Source organism: Manis javanica, chromosome 11 (assembly GCF_040802235.1).
Source record: "Manis javanica isolate MJ-LG chromosome 11, MJ_LKY, whole genome shotgun sequence".
In the NCBI taxonomy this organism is placed as follows: domain Eukaryota; kingdom Metazoa; phylum Chordata; class Mammalia; order Pholidota; family Manidae; genus Manis; species Manis javanica.
Window position 1 is genome coordinate 15,642,048 of NC_133166.1, and position 17,172 is coordinate 15,659,219.

At 45.2% G+C, this 17,172-nt stretch overlaps 1 long non-coding RNA gene across 1 annotated transcript in view; it reads left to right on the forward strand.

The window, feature by feature from the left end:
* LOC140844179 (uncharacterized) overlaps positions 1-16,249 on the forward strand; it is a 29,864-nt gene extending 13,615 nt beyond the window's left edge. The window contains exon 3 of the long non-coding RNA XR_012122386.1: positions 15,822-16,249. This is a non-coding gene — a long non-coding RNA (uncharacterized lncRNA). The remainder of the gene's footprint in view (positions 1-15,821) is intronic.
* Positions 16,250-17,172: the final 923 nt, after the last annotated feature.

Consider the following 17,172-nt stretch of genomic DNA (forward strand, 5'->3'; position numbering starts at 1 on the left):
AAGCCCAGGTTGTTTTGGCTCTCCTCAACAGCATCCCTTTCAAAAACTGTCCCAGTCTCTCCCTACATGTACCCAAACAGGGAACTCATCACGGAGCAATGTACCCAAGATCATCTCTGGGCATTTTCGACCAACAGAAAATTTTCCACCTCTTTCCCTTACTTCAACCTACCACATATATAGCTTTTCTGATAAATTAAGATAGAGATCTGATCCCCCCATGTATTTTTTTATAAGCTGAACAGTCCTTAAGTGACATTTTTTTGGTTTTCTTCAAGGCCCAGTTGATCCCCTCTGAGTATTTTCCAACTGGTCTTGAAGGTCACTTTCTCAACATTATGAAGTGTTTTGACATCTCATTGTCTTTATCTGTCTCACTAGGAGTCAGGTAATAACCCACTAGAACTGGTGTGGCTCATGCCAAGGAACCCTGTGTTTCAATCAATTATAGCATCTCTCTGTCCTCTGGGGCTGTTCTTAGTTTGTTCCTTCGGGATGCCTTTGACCTTGGACTGTAGGTCATGTGACAATGATGGTTTTATTGGTTTTAATTATAATAAGTTTCATCACAGGATTCTGTTCACTGTTATTGCTGTTCCACTACTACAGCTTTACAGAACAAACAGGGCTGAGAGCATGGTTAGATCTTGGGGGTGGGGTGAGAAGGAAGGCAACCATTCGGTCAGGCAGGTGGACCAGGCAGAGGAGGTCCATGGCATCATCTCTATCTCAGGGAACAGGAAGAAATTTGTATTGTTTATTTTTCATTTGCTTTTTTTAAAAAAAGTAGAAACCACTAAGGATGGAAATTTAGATTCCACCAAGCCATCTGAGACAAAATGATCCTCCTATAGATCCAAAGAGATAAGATCTAGACAGACCCCAGGAGGAAGATCAGCCGGATGAGTAATTCAAGTAGGACAAAGGTTATGCTACATAAACTGTGAAGTGCTGGACAAATTTAAGCTGATTGTTTTTGGGGGTTTTTTCCCTAAGGCTAAAGACCCAGAAAAGGTATCTGGGAAATCTAATGACCTAGAGTCACTAATTGCCATTGTCAGGATGTTATTTGTTATTCCCAACGCTTTGCCCATTTCCTGGTTTATAATAGTTTTTAATAAGCAATATGTACTGCATCCTTTAAAGAATTCCTAGTCTTTTTTTTTTTCAAGTTGGAGACATGGATATGCCCAGAATGAGTCAAAAAATAATCATGAGCTAGAAATGCTTCTGATTAAAAAAAACTAATATATAGTGAAACTAATATATCACTCTAGGGCTGCTGACACATAATAAAAATTACATATTTGCTCTTTGTCCCTGTCTCCTAGTACAAAGATACTAAAGCTTTTGGAATTCTCTGAGTGTTCTTGAATTTTATCCTTTATTATAGACCAGTAAACATAACTATGATGTTTTTTTAAGTTCGGTGAGTCATTCTTACAAATTATAACCTGAGTGAGCTTTGTGAGAACCCCCAAATTTGTAGCCAACTTGGACAGAACTGCTGATAGCTTGGGGGACTTCAAATCTGAACTGGACTCTGAAGTGAGGACAGTCTTGTGGAACTGAACCCTTGAACTTGTGGCATCTGATACTAACATCTAGTAGGACTGATTTGTTGGACACCTTGCTGGGGCCAGAGAATCAGAAAGCTGCAATAAAGTGCAAAAGAAAGAGAAATTCCTTAGGAGTCAGAGGTCAAGTTTGACCCCTAGCTTTGCCACTAACCTCAATTGTGACACTTGTCACCCACCCTAACAAAAGCTAAAACATAGTGAGTATTAGGAAGATAAGGCATTAACCGTAAAATGATTTTTTTCTGGAAAATGGAGACCTTATTCAATATTTAGCCACCAGTTACATAAGCTTAGTTATTTCACTCACTTGCTTAGAAATCTTTCATGACTTCCTCCAGAATTAATACCAAATACCTCAATTTGGCTTTCAAAACCCCCTACTTTTTCAGCAGAGTCCTATCAAGCATCTGTGATTTTGAAACTGCAGGATCTACTGATGCGATGGGAAGTACGACTTCAAACCCTAGTTCTCTCATGTACAAAAACAATGACCTATGTACAGCTAATACTTAGTGTGTGTCCCTCACACGTGTTGCATATTCGGAGTCTCAGCTTTCATGTATGTAAACAGTAAATGGGATACTCTTATGGGTTGCATTGTGCCCCCTTCCCCCCAAATTCATATATTGGAGTCCTAATCCCCAGTACCTCAGAATGGGGCCTTATTTGGAAACAGGGTCATTGTGAGTGTAACTAGTAACTAGTAAAGATGAGGCCACAATGGAATAGGATGGGCCCCAAATCCAGTATGATGACCTTATAAAAGGGAGAAATTTGGACACAGATGAAAGCAGAGAGAGAACACATTTGAAGATGAAAGTAGATATCAGGATGATACTTCAACAAGCCAAGGAACACCGAAGATTCCCAGCCAACCACCAAAAGCTAGGGGAGAGGCGTGGGACAGGTTCTCAGCTACAGCCTTCAAAAGCCAAAAACCCTGTTGACACCTTGATCTCAGACTTCCAACCTCCAGAACTGTGATACAACAAATTTCTGCATTTTAGACCACTCAGTTTGTGATACTTTTTACAGCAACCTCTAGGACACTAATACAGATACTAGCATTACATTCATAGGCTTGATTTTTAAATTAGGTCTAAAAGAGATAAGTATGAAAATAAAGAACTTGGAATAGAGCCTGATGCAAAGTATAAGTGCTCAGTATAAATATATTGAACACATAATAAATTTAAAAATGAATTAAAAAATGTTCCCATTGCATATCCACAATTGCTGGGGAGAGCAGAGGTGTTGACCTCGAGGAGAAACACAGCAATTATTGTAAAGGTCAGAGCCTATCCTTGGAGGCTCAGAGGGTTTGGTGTCTGCTTTTCTATGCTGTTCTGAACTGTCCACACTCCAAGATCAATTCCTGTGCTGCTGTCTTTTGTTGCTCTCGAATTTTGAGGATGTCATGCAAGAAAAGGCAGCTTTGATTTGGAAAGAGAGAGAGACTGAGTTCTATTATCTAACCTAATTGTGTTTATGATTTTCATCCAACTTGTCTGTTCTACCTGAGGAATCCTATATGAGACACTCATAGTTGGCAGGGGAATAAGGAATTTGCAAAAAGTGCTGGATCTCTGCAATGTGGCCCTTGTTAAATACATCTTCCTTGAGGGTCTGTACTGGTCATGTTATAAAAATCAAAGTGTTTGAAGCAAACCATGAATGCTGATACCTAAGAACAATCAAAGACCACATTTTGCACATAAAATTGACAATGACTGAAGAAGAGAATTGGTTGGTGAGAGTGTAGGAACATATACTTGTAGGGGTTAAAATGGATCAGATGTTAAGTAGAGCAAATAGGGAATATGTATCCACACCCTAGAAAAGTATATTTTCTATAAAACTGAGCAATTCCATTTTTAATAGTTGATCCTAAACACACAACATCGAATGTGAACATAAATACTGTATAAGGATGTTTATTGCAATGTTGTTTATAACAAGAAAAATTGAAATTAATTTAAATGGCTAAGAACTGAGTTTAGATTAAATTAAACAAACCAAACTAAAATTAAGCAATTTGGATTAGTTAAGCTAATTGTTAGATGAATTATAAAGAATAATGGTTTTATATGCAGACATGGAAAATGACCTGGTAAAAAAAGATAACTACTATATCCTGTATATCTCTAGGTAAAAGGAACCACACTACAACATCTACCTACACAACTGGTGCTACATCCATTCTCAGACATTAGTGTTGGCATCCATGGAATGCTATAGGAATCTTAGGTTTATGTACTGCTGTATAATCTGGGGGACACATTGGTTTCTTACACCATTTTAGAGATGCTTACAGTTCAAGCCAATTTCTTCTTTTCAAAGCTGGTGGCCCCACACACTAAACTTGAGGATATTTTGCTGCAGTTCTTTAAATCAAGTTCTTACTGTGAACTTCTTCCCATGTCCACACACCACTGTCTGCGATGTCTGAGCACCGCCCCAGGAAGCTTTCTAAGGACAGTATGCAAACCCTTGGCATTTAGGCTCCCCCTCAGCCTGAGGGCATCTCACTCCCCAGGGCTGGCATCTCGTGGCATGGTCTCCACTCCAACTACTAGCTCCATGCCCGCAGTTTTGAGACTGCACAATACAGTCTTCCTTTTTGAGTCTGAACATCCTAAAACCACAAAACAAAATCCCTATTCCTTGGGGGCCATGGGGTGGATAAAGTGGGAGAAGGTAGGAAGGAGAAGCTCAAACCTGAAGAGACACAATTCTGCTTTTCCTTTCTTGGGTAGACAGATTCCAAAATCAGTTCTTTTCCTAAGAACTGGCTCATGTTAATCAGCTTGTTACAGTAGGAATCTCAACAGTCAGATCACCTAGGAATCCTCTTCACCCCTCTTCATCAGGACCAAGGGCAACTGAAAGGAAAGGAGTGACACACAGCAGCAATTCACTGGAGAAATCCGCTTTACTGGGGAAAGGTGCTGGGTTATATAGGAAGGGCATGGGGTGATTGTGGTGTTACTTCTACGGGGCTGGTGGCTATTGGCTAGGTGCTGGGAGTGGGAGTGGGGAGAGAGGTGATTGGTCTTCAGGTGGCACCGTCGGGAACTGAGAACCCAGAAGAGAAGCTGGAAGTTCGCCATCTTACTGGTGGGGGGTCCTTCATTCCCCCCTTTCTCCTCTATGGGTTTGTGGACGTTGCTTTCTCTCTGGCTGCTTCCTGCTGAACGGGGGCGGAGAAGGGAGTGAGGGCTTGAGGATTGGGAGGAAAGGGTTGCTAGGACTCCCCACAGTAAGGACGAGTAGATGTGGACTTCTTCAGGTTGGAAATCAATGAAGGTTCCCTGTAACCATAGGTCGAGGACTTGTTGATTCCAATGGTGCCAAGAGGATACAGGTGCCAGGAGCCAGGCGTCTGCGGCCATTGTTTCCAGGAACAGTTTCCAGCGGAGAGAGGGGTCCATCTCAGCATGTGGTGAGGAGGTTACATGAGGGTGAGGGATCTTCTGTGGCCAGAAGCTGATAGTTCCTGAGTAAAAGCTGGTTGAAAGTTTGATAAGAGATTTTTCCGACTTGAGATTTGATGAACTTTATTATACAGGGTAAGAAGAGACAGGCAAGAAGAAAGATTATTATGGGGCCTGCAATGGGCCAGAGCCAGGTAAGGAGGGGGTTTGTTAGTATTGAAGAGAATGGGTTGGAATTGGAAGCAAAGTGGAGGCTGGAGGCAAGGTTGGTGAGTTTGGTAATGTCAGTTTCTACAATGCCGGATTCGTTGATATAATAGCAATACTCCTCTTGAAGGAAGATGCAGGTGCCGCCCTTTTTGGCTGTAAGCAGATCTAAGGCCCGCCGGTTTTGAAGGGTGATCTTAGCTAGCGAAATGACCTGTCTTTGGAGAGAGGCTAGGGAATCGGCAGTGGATGTCAGGGCTCCCTCAAGTTTGGCGTTGAGATCTCTAACTGCCCATAGAGAGTGATCCAAGGCTCCTCCCGAAAACCCTGCCCCAATGGCTGAGGTGGTCAAAGAGATACCGACCATGGTGGGAAGGAAAGCAGCCTTTTTTGTGCATGAGGGCAAGGGAGGTTGGAGCTCAAGAAATTCTGCCATGCTGTAAAGTGTAAGCTGTGGGATTAGGGTGACGAGAATGCAGGATATATTGAAGTTGGGAGGCAGTGAGTTGAAAAGACTGCCATTACACCAAAAGAAGTGTCCCGGTTGCGTGAAAGTCTTAGAGCCGGAGGTAGGGGTGTAGATAGAGAGGCAGTGAAGTGCGCTGGAGGGGGGTGGAGTGGGGCCTACACAGTGGTGGATGGTGAGATTATCTGCGTATTTGGTTCCCATAGGGGTATGTCTGCCAGGGGGCAGAGGGGTTGTCCTTCTGCATGGAAGGAGTAGTTGGAAATATTAAGGGGCACGGCGGCCAGCAGTGGGCGCTCTAGTGATGCGCACAAGAAACAATTGGCGGTGTTGAGGGTGTGGTTGAGAAAGATGGTGGTGTCTTGAATGAGCTGTAACCAAGAGTAGGAGGAATAAGAAGATGAAGAGGCGCCATCAAGAGTTTGGATAATGACTTTTTCGGAATGTCCGATATCTGATGCAACATGAGAGATCTGGGAGTGAGAGGGAACATACTCTTAAGAGATATGAAGGGTACCGTGCGGGGTCGAGGACCCCCCCATAGTAAACTGAAGCTGTGACTCCGGTGGCCCATCGAGAGTCCCAGGGATCTGGGATTGATAAGGAGAATGAGCCGTTGGGATATTTCATGAAGCGGTTGGAGGAGTAATACTGTGGGTACCGGGAGTTACCCATGTAGTGAATGGCGCAAGACCAGTAGGGACATCCCCCGTAGGTGTCTTGCCATCGCCTGCAATAGGCTTGTCTTTGGTCATAGAGGAAGCAGAGGTAGGGAGAATAAGGGTAGCTGTTAGTGAACACTTCGGTGGAAGGAGGCAAGTGGAGGTATAAAGGCTCAGAGCAGCCTTCCAGAGGGCAGTCTGATGTGGCAATGAGGGCAGTAACTTTTGTTTTATTCTGTGTGTAAGTTTGTCTGACTTTGAATCACCATACAAAGGAGGCTGGGGTGGTGGGGAAGACAATAGGAATGAGGACAAAAAGCGAGAGAGCAGTAAAGGAGGAAAAAGTCATGATTCAGATGTGGATGGCAAAGGGGGTGAACAGGAGATGTGGAGATTCAAGGGATCAGAGGGATGAGGCGTGGTAGAGTAGACAGTGTCTTGGGCTGTATCCGAAGGACTCTGGATTGTGACTGATGGGTCTTGGGTGTCCAGAGAAGGTGGGTCCTGGGTATTTGGTTTCAACCTGAAGATATGAATCCAAGGGGTGACAGAGTTATCAGGCAGTAAGAGCTTGGCGGCCGAGGGGGTGCAGAGAATAACTGGGTGTGGATCTTCCCATTTTGGGGTGAGAGAGGGCCAATCCTCTGGTGGCTTATAAAACACTAGTTGGCCGGGCTGTAAGACAGGAGGATTTTGGGAGACGGATGGATCAGGAAGGAGCCAATCCTGATATTTCCACAATTCAGTGCGGAGGAGAGAGAGTAGTGGAAGGGCCATATTGGGAGGAATTGGTCCTTTGTGGGAAGGGAGCCCTGGGGGTAGAATCAGGCGGCCGTACATGATCTCAAAGGGGGACAAGAAGGAAGGTTTCTTTGGGAGGGCCCGAATGCAGAGTAGAGCTAAGGGAAGTAAGTGAACCCAGTCAAGGTGTAGTTCTAGAGATAGTTTGGTCAGGATGTCCTTTAGAGTACTACTGGCTCTTTCTACTTTTCCCAAAGCCTGTGGTTGATAAGGACAATGTAAATACCAGGGGAGCGAGAGCGACTTGGAGAGGTTCTGGATAATTTGGGCAGTGAACTCAGGGCCGTTATCTGATTGGAGGGAAGTGGGCATCCTAAACCTAGGAAAGATCTGGGTGAGGAGGATAGAGGCAACTGTGGACACTCGTTTGTTAGTGGTGGGGAAAGCTTTGACCCATCCTGAAAATGTATCTACTAACACGAGTAGGTATCTGGTATGCCGTAGAGGGAGCATGTTAGTGAAGTCTATTTGCCAATCTGCGGCGGGGACATTACCCCTTGCTTGATGAGCCGGGAACCGTCAGGCCTTGAGGGGGGTATTAGGGTTAGTGCGTTGGCAGATGGTGTACTTGCTGGTGATTTGGTCAAGTAGGGTTTTATCTTCAGGAGAGAAAGAAAAAAAGGATTGTAAAAAATGGATCAAGGATTGGGGGCTGGGATGGAACAGATTGTGTAAGAAGTGGAAGAGAGACTCTTTGTCCTGGGAAAGGAGGGTGTCTTGTGATAAGGCTAAAACTGCAAGGGCAGACGGATTGTTGTCTGGTGTGTCTTCTGATAGGGCAACTGACTGGGCTACTCTGTCGGTTTTGTTGTTACCTCTTGCAATGGGGGAGTCATCCTTTTGATGTGATTTGCAGTGGACTATGCCTAGTCGGTGTGGGAGTTGTGACGCCTCTAGAAGTTTAGTAATTAAGGCTGAATTAGTTATGGAATTTCCTTTTGTGGTGAGGAGGCCTCATTCTTTCCATATTGCCGCATGAGACAAGAGAATGTGGAATACGTATTTGGAGTCAGTGTACAGTGTGAGAGACATGTCCCGGGCCAGAGTGCAAGCCCTGATGGCTGCAATGAGTTCGGCCTGTTGATTGGTTGTACCGGGGGGTAGGGCTCGTGCCTCAATGACGTCTTCGAGGGAGACTACTGCATATCCTGTGTAGTGGGTGCCCTCATGTTTAAAGGAGGACCCATCAGTAAACCAGATGAGGTCGGAGTGTGAGAGGGCTCCTTCGGAGATCGTGGAGTGGCACGGAAGGAAGTTGTGAAGGGCTTCCAGGCAATCATGCGAGGGAGTATGAGGAGAGTAGGGTAGAGGAAGAAGAGTGGCCGGATTCAGGGGCTGGCGGGGAGGAAAGAAATGTCTGGATTTTGGAGGAAAGAGGACAGTAAGGTCAGGAGTCTGGAGGGAGGGAGAGTCTGTAAACTTTTGTAGGTTAAGAGATCTTTCAGGTGATGTGGGGACAGAATGGTAAGGGGTGCCCCAAATGTTAGTTTATGAGCTTCTTTCTGCAAGAGCTGCCCAGCGGCTAATGCCCGTAGGCAGGGGGCCCATCCCCGAACTGTGGGGTCTAATTGCTTGGAAAGATAAGCTACTGGGGCAAAGGATGGGCCATAATATTGGCCTAGGACTCCTAGAGCTTGACTGGACCTCTCATGAATGTATGAGAAGGGCTTCGACAAATCAGGAAGATGGAGAGCTGGGGCTTCCACAAGGGCTTGACGGAGCTTAATGAAGGAGTGTTGGGGTGAGGATGATAATGGTTCTTCAGGGGAGCCCTTGCTGAGGTTGTATAGGGGTTTTGCCAACAGGGAGAAGTTAGGGATCCATGCTCTAAAATACCCAGCCAAGCCTAGAAAGGAAAGGATTTCTGTCTTGGTTTTGGGAATGGGCAGGTCACAGAGGAGTCGTTTTCTGTCTAAGGTAATGGACTTTCTTTGTTGAGACAGAAGGAATCCGAGGTAAGTGACAGAAGGGGAAGAGATTTGAGCTTTGACGGGGGATACTCAGTAACCTCTAGAAGCTAGAAGGTTAAGTAGGGAGGCAGTGTCAAGTTGAGACTGTTCCCACGAGGGACTGCAGAGTAGAAGATCGTCCACATATTGTAATAAGGTGGACTCAGAGTGATCATGATGAAACTGTTTGAGGTCTTGAGCTAGGACCTGTCCAAAAATATGGGGACTATCTCAGAAGCCTTGTGGCAAAACTGTCCAGGTGAGTTGTTCAGAATGTCTTGTGTATGGGTCTGTCCAGATGAAGGCGAAAAAATCTTGGGAGGAGGGGTCCAGAGGGATAGAAAAAAATGCGTCCTTGAGATCTAGGACTGAGAAGTGGGATGCCGAGGCAGGGATCTGTGATAAAAGGGTGTATGGATTTGGAACTAAGGGATGGATAGGGATAACAGCCATGTTGATGAGATGAAGGTCTTGGACAAGGCAGAAAGATCCGTTGGCTTTTTTAACAGCTAATATGGGAGTATTAAATGGGGAGTGAGTGGGTCTGAGGTAATGTTTGTTTAAGAGATCTTGAATGATGGGTTGGAGGCCTATGAGGGATGAAGTGGTTAGGGGGTATTGGGCCTGACAGATATACTGAGAGGGGTCACATGATTTGATAGAGGCAGGAGGACATAGAGCCACGGAGGGGCTTGAAATGTCCCAAACTTTGGGATTTACAGGGTGTATGAGGGCGGAACTGGAGCTTTCATTGGGTAGAGGGGGGTCGTCGGCTATGAGGGCCATCAGAAAGGGAGTACTGGGGGCTGTGGGAGTGGATATAGTTATGGAAATGTGGAGGAGAGAAAGGATGTTCCGTCCTAGTAAAGGGATGGGACTCTGGGGCATAACCAGGAAGGAGTGGGAGAAAGGTATGGGATTGTCTTGGATTGTGCATAAAGGGGGGGGGGCGGTTTAATGGGAAAATCTGTTTACCTCGTACTCCAACTATAGGAGTAATGGCAGGTGTGGTAGGGCCCCGGTATTCTTGCAAGACCGAGAAGGTGGCTCCTGTATCTAGGAGGAAGGAGGTGGGGTGACCGTCTACTATTAAAGTAACCCTGGGCTCCTGTTTGGTGATGGAAATGGTCAGGCGAGAAGCCCCTGGGCCCCATCAATCTTCCTCTACCATCCCCACTACGGCGGGCTTAGGATGGGGGTTGTTCGTCCAGCCTCCCCTTCGGGTAGTTGGGCAATCAGACCTCCAGTGGCCCTTTTTGTGGCATCTGGGGCATGGGTGGTAGGAAATCTGGGGAAGGGGCACGCCCTTGACCAATGTCCCTCTTTTCCGCACTTGTAACAAGCTCCTGGGGGGGGGCTTGTTTGTAGAGGGGCGCCCAGGTTGTGGTTTTTATCAGCTGGGCCAACATTTGGAAATTGGCCTGATCAGCCTTTTGTTTACAGCGCTCTTTCTCCTCCTCCCAGTTATGGAAGACTTTAAAGGCCACTGTTAGGATCTCAGTCTGTGGGATAGCGGGGCTCTGTTCTAACTTTTTGAGTTTAGCTTTAATATCGGGGTAGCTTTGAGCTAGGAAGTATGTCATAAGGACATGTCTTCCATCAGGCGTTTCTGGGTCTAGGCTGGTATACTGTAATAGGGCTTGAGTGAGTCTGTCTAAGACCTCGGAGGGGGTTTCGCCCCTCTTTTGAATTATGTCTTGAAGCTTTTGAAAATTGACTACTTTACGAGCTACCTTTTTCAGACCTGCTATTGAGCAGGAGGCAAAAATATCTCGAGCGGAGACCCATGGTGGTGTTATAATCCCAGAGTGGGTCTTGTTTGGGGACAGCAGTGGGGCCAGGGGGGTAGTGGGGTCAGTCCTGTGGCTTTCAGTAGCGTGCATTTGGGCAAAGTCCCAAACTCGTCTACGCTCTTCAGGGAGGAGAGTATTGGCCAGGAGCATGAAAATGTCATGATGTGTGAGGCTGTAAGACTGGAGGGTCCATTGAAACTCTTCGATGTATGTTGTGGGATCAGTGGAAAAGGAACCTAGGCGTTTCTCAAGTTGGGCTAAATCTCCTAAAGAGAAAGGGACGTGAATGCGCACAATGCCTTCGGATCCTGCTACTTTCCAGAGTGGGGCAATAATTTTGGGAGGCCCTCGGGACTGAGTCTGAGGGGGACTGAAGGGTTCTGGCTCAGTCTGTGGGGGAGAAACAGGTGATGGGGGCAAAGACGCGATAATTTTGGGAGGCCCTCGGGACCGAGTCTGAGGGGGCAAAGACGGAGGAGGCTCCTGGGACTTAGTTAGAGGTGTGCTGAAAGGCTCAGGCTTGATCTGCCAGAGGGGGAAAGGTGAGGGGGATGGAGGTGGAGGGGTGAGGTGGGGGAGGAGATGGTGGTGGAGGAAGGAGAGGAGGGAGAAGGGAGAGGATGGAAGGCTTCTGCGGGGGTGGAGGCAGCGGCGACGGCAGTGGTAGAGGAAGGGGGAGGGGCTGTTGTAGGAGAGAATGGGGAAGGGAGAGGACGGGAGGCAGCTGCGACGGTGGTGGAGGGTGGAGGGGTTGTAGGAGGGGGAGGAGCTGAAGGGGGACGCCTGTATGGCGGAAGCTCCTCGGCTGGGTCAAAGGTAATCGAAGAGGGACTGGGAGTGTGGGGAGGGGAGGGAGATGGCTTGCAGGCTAGGAGAACTTGGGGCGGGGAACAGGTGGTGCAGAGGCTGGGATTTTGACCTAGGAGGCTAAAAGCTTCGATATAGGGAATCTCCTTCCATTTTTTCAGGTGCTGGCAGTAGTTAAAAAGATCGCGAGTGATGTTAGGATCAAGAGTTTCCCCTGTGGGCCATTGGTTGTTATTGTCCAGGGGGTATGTTGGCCAATCTTGGGAGCAGTATTTACGGAGAAGTTTTGGTTTTATATCAGGCATCAGGGAGAGGGTAGTTAGATGCTTAAGCAGGCGTTCAAGAGGTGAACTTTCAGGGAGGGATGAGGAGGCTCCCATGGCTAAAGGACAGAGAATGAGACAAACAGGGGAAGATGAACGGAGATCCTCGGACTGGGAGCAGACCCCAAGGAGACAAAGGGTGTCCCCAATGATCCTTGGTGGTCTGCGGAAACTCGTATACGAGTCAGAATTTCTTAGAAGTGTGGGTCGTCACCCAGACTTCCCTAAGAAGGCAGAGTGCCGGAGTCACGAGGTACCTAGTACTAGGAATTTTCAGCAGACCGAACGGATTTCGGCAGATGGAACAGAAGGAGGAAGGGGGAAAAAAGGGAGCGTTCTCATCCGCAAAGGAGTCACCTCGTTTATGGCTGTTGGAGGGGGGGGCCTGAGGGTCCGCCGCAGCCGTGAAGGCCTGAGGCGGGAAGAGTTCCCTCCTCATCCCCGAGCGTCAGGGCCTTGCCGGACGATCACGGTCAATGGCACTGCGAAAGCTCGGGGAAGAGTGGCCCACTCCGGGGGGAAAACTTACCTAAAGGCCAGAGAGGAGTGGTGAGTGTGATGAGCCAGTGCTGGAAAAAGAGGACAAGGGCAAGCTGCTGCTGGTGTCAGGAGGGGAAGACGGGGCCCAGTTAGGGTGTCCTGTCTCCCGGGTTTTGGCACCAATGAAAGGAAAGGAGCGACACACAGCAGCAATTCACCAGAGAAATCCGCTTTATTGGGGAAAGGTGCTGGGTTATATAGGAAGGGCATGGGGTGATTGTGGTGTTACTTCTACAGGGCTGGTGGCTATTGGCTAGGTGCTGGGACTGGGAGTGGGGAGAGAGGTGATTGGTCTTCAGGTGGCGCCGTCAGGAACTGAGGACCCGGAAGAGAAGCCGGAAGTTCGCCATCTTACTGGTGGGGGTCCTTCAGCAACTGGCTCACATCATTCTGCTTCAGTTTCATTATCTGTCAAGTGGGAATTTGAAATATGATCTAATATATTACCTACCCTCAAGGAACCACTGCAGCTTGGAGCTCCCCACAGGAAGCCAACTGAGACAGATTAGCTTCTGAAACTTTACTGAGGAGTCTTCTCAGGACCAGCACTTGAGTAGGAAGGATGGCAGCTGAATTGAGCAGAAGTTACAAAAGAACCAACCCCAAGATGAGCCCCCAAACTGCCCTTTGGAGCCCCAAGTTCTAGTGAGATGGGATGGCCCTTTATCCCTCCCTGTGGATCAGCAGTGGATGCTGTCTGACCCTAGAAAGTACCCTGAGTTTGGGAGGCAGCTTTTTACAGTGGAGGTGATTCTTGGTCAGGGCAGACAGCTGGGCGCTGAAGCTCAGCAAGCCAACCTTCCCAGCAATGGCAAAGTCTGTACTTTAGTTCTGAAGGGGAGCTCTGGAAGGTGTTGCCCAGTATCTATGGCAGTAATTAAATAATATAACATTTGCAAAGAGAAATAATGCTAGTGCTCGGCACCTATTAAGAGACCCATACACATTAGTATGTATGTGCTTCTACTTTATTAATATTCCTGGAATTATACATACTAACATGTCAACAATGTTTAACTTGGTGGTAGGACCATGGCTGCTTGTTGTTTATTCTTTGTGAGGTTTTTTTTTGTGTGTGTGTACTTTCCATTTTATAGTTCTTTATTGCCTTAGGCTACCTTCCAACTACCTGATATCAATATGGACAGACGTGAGACTCACTAGGTAGCTGAGCTGTGTGCTGGGAGGTAGGAAGAGAGACACACCACCCTTACCAAATTTCTTTATACCAATTTTGTTATGCTTGATTCATGTGTCCAAACACAGTCTCCCAATACCTTACAGAGTTTGGTGATTGAGAAGTAACTTGTAAATTGGATGAATGAAAAAAAGATCACCTCATGCACTTCTTCACACATTCCTTTCTCCATACATTTGGTAATTCACGTGTTTATTCATTCACTTATTTGCACATTTATTCCACAATTGTATGCAAAATTCTAACCCTGAGCAGATCAAGTTTGAATGACCTAAAGCATAAAAAAGAAAGTTAATGCAGTAAGGATGGTAGAGTGGTCAGCAGCATTGCACAGGACAGGAAAAGGTGCCAGTTTTAGAAATTCAAAATCCTCACTTGGAGGATGCACAGTTGCAAATGATAATGTATGGGCAAGTGTGAGTCAGATCAAAGCTATAGAAAATTCACTTATGCCCCACCTATACCCCAAGATCAGCCTTGTGTAAGACTAGACCTGTTCTCTGCTGGGGTCACCTCCTATAGGCCAAGTGCACTTTATCAAATTTTGGGTTATGCAGTACACGGGATGACTAATGGCATACAATGCAGCACTGTACCCTCACCCTTAAAAATGGTTCTCATTCATCACCTCCAGTCTTCTCAGGCTGACAACACTGGTCTAAGTACAGCCCTAATCGGGAGAACTACAACAAAAGTAGCTCCCAAGAGTCTCCGGGGGTCATGATAATAGACCCTTGGCCATTGTAGGGCTTCTTTCAGACCATAACCAGTAAGACTTAAGATACCCAGAATATTCCTGATCCAGTAAAGGATTCAGAATATAGACAGAAATGATACAAGAAAAACTAAAAAGGTTAAGTGTTCAAAGTTGCATTAAGGTGTGGAGAGACCTCGATTTAAGGAAACCTTGCCATTTGTGACAATATGGATAGAACTTGAAAGCATGATGCTAAGTAAAATAAGTCAGACAGGGGAAGACAAATACTGTATTATCTCACTTTACATGTGGGGTCTAAAACAGACAAAGCAAAATGAACACATAGAAAGAGATCAGACTTGTGATTACTAGAGACTTGGGGGTGGGAGGAAGGGTGGAACCAGAGGAAGAGAGTCAAAAGGTACAAACTTGCAGTTGAAAGAAAGTACTACCATGTGACGTGCAGCACAATGACTGCAGCGAACCCTGCCGTGGAGTGTATAGGAAAATTGTTAAGAGAGCAAATCCTAGGAGTTCTCATTACAAGGAGAAAATTTTCATTTCCTTTCTTTCTAAATTTTCATTGTATCTATTCAAGAAGATGACTGTTAGCAGAACCTATGGGGTAATCATTGCACAACCGAGACATCATACTGTCTGCCTTAACCTTGTACAGTAACGTATGTCGATTATTTCTCAATAAAACTGGTCAAAATGTTGAAAAGAGAAGAAAACCAGAAATCAGAGGTCATAAGCTAAAGTAGAGGAGGGGGAAAGTACAAACTTAATGTAGAAGGTGGTGCACTGGTTGGCTCATCAGATGTGCAGATGGAGAGAAGAGAATATTCCAAACAAAGCTAATGACATGAACCAACAAAGAAAAACACACACTGCCTGTGAACATTTATAGGAGAGCCATGACATAATGCATGTCAGATGATCATACAACCATTAATGAGAGGCACCACATTCCTTATTAGTCATGATCGCTACCCACAGACCCCATCTTATTTGTGGAACAATATTTCAGTGTCTCTTTTCTTGGGAAGCACACAGAAAAACATGTTTTTCTCTGACACATGCACATACCAGTTGACTTCTTTCTGATACCGTGTCAACAGTCCTTCCTAAACACACTTGACCTCCTCAGATTATATTGCTGGCTTTCTTAAGCATTAAATAACTGGGTGAGTACCCACTGGTTGAGGTCAAATCGTTTATCAGGATCAATAGCTTTGATTGACTTTGGGTAGATGTGGTGCACTTTCCATACTGAAAGGGCAGAGTCTGTCAGCTAGCAGGAAATGTTCTAAGCTCAAATAATGCATGTCAGTGTAACATAAAATGTTGATCGCACTGTCCAGGGGCCATCTTGAAGCATCCTCATGCGTTTGTGTCCAAATGACCACTAGATGGCACTGCTATCTCAAAATGGATCATCCGGGAAAAGAATGGAAGCACCCTGACCGTCTGGAGTCCCCCTTCACCACCCTCATCTTGTTGGTGTGTGCATCATGCACATTATGCCTGTAGACTGAACTCAAGTATCTGATCCTCATCTCTTATCCTGTCAGCTTTTACATATAAAATATGGAGGTAATAATATGTGGTGTTCTTGTGAGGGTCACATTCAATAATGGATTATAACATATTCTGTATGGGTAGTAAGGTATTCTGTGGAAGCTAAAGCACTGGATGGATATTAACTTGTCTAATTACAGATAAATGTAAATCAAATGAATATAAAGCTGTAGGAATGGAGTGTAGCTGACAAACTTCCTAAGACATAAGATGAAAAGACCAATGACAAAGGATGAGGATATTGATTGAAAACCTCCCTTAATTGTCTATCTCAAAAGCCTAGTTGAGAAAAAAAAAAAAAGATTCTTAAGGGAACTTATCTAAGTACACATTATACACCTGTGTCTCTAAGCAGTCTCAATTCTAGGCATACTTTTTGTCTTTGGTAAACATCAGAAGAAAAATCCATACACATTTGTTGTAAAATATATTGACAACATTATTCATTGTTTTTCCTAGTGACTGCTTATGTAACATCTCAGGAGATAAGTTTATATTAGAATTTAGTATAATGAAAATGATAAAGAGCTGGTCTACTATATTTTATCAGACAGTAAGCGATTATGTCACATATTATCTATGTCCTTGGCTACCAAGAGACTCAGAGTAAATTTTAATGTTCATTCCCATATTAACCCTGTGGTTAACATATCCTGATGTTTCCTCTTCTTCATAGCTTGAAGGCTATTTCTTTTCCAGAAACCTTGAGGTGTGTTTGATTTTTATATGGTCTATCTCAAATCCTTTTTGGAATGGGTTAGAATATTGCTAAATAAAATACAAAAAGAATATAAAATGTATTTTGTAATGCTTTGATTTGTCAACCCAGCAAAAGTCACTATAAATTCATTCAGTGATTGTAATTAATTCAATAATACTATACTAAAATATACATCACTATAATTCATTCAGCAATTTTACACAACACCCTCTGGAAACTGGAAACAAAAGAAATACACAGTCTTTAACTAGAAACTAGTGTTGTCTGAGATACAAAATATACCATATATTGTTAAGTTGTTTTTGGTAATTTAGTGCTAAGGTGAATTTGAGGATATCACAAAGAACCCAGATTCCTGGGCCAGAGAAATCTGGAAAGTCTTCATGGGGAATTATGGTTTAAGTGTGTTCGAA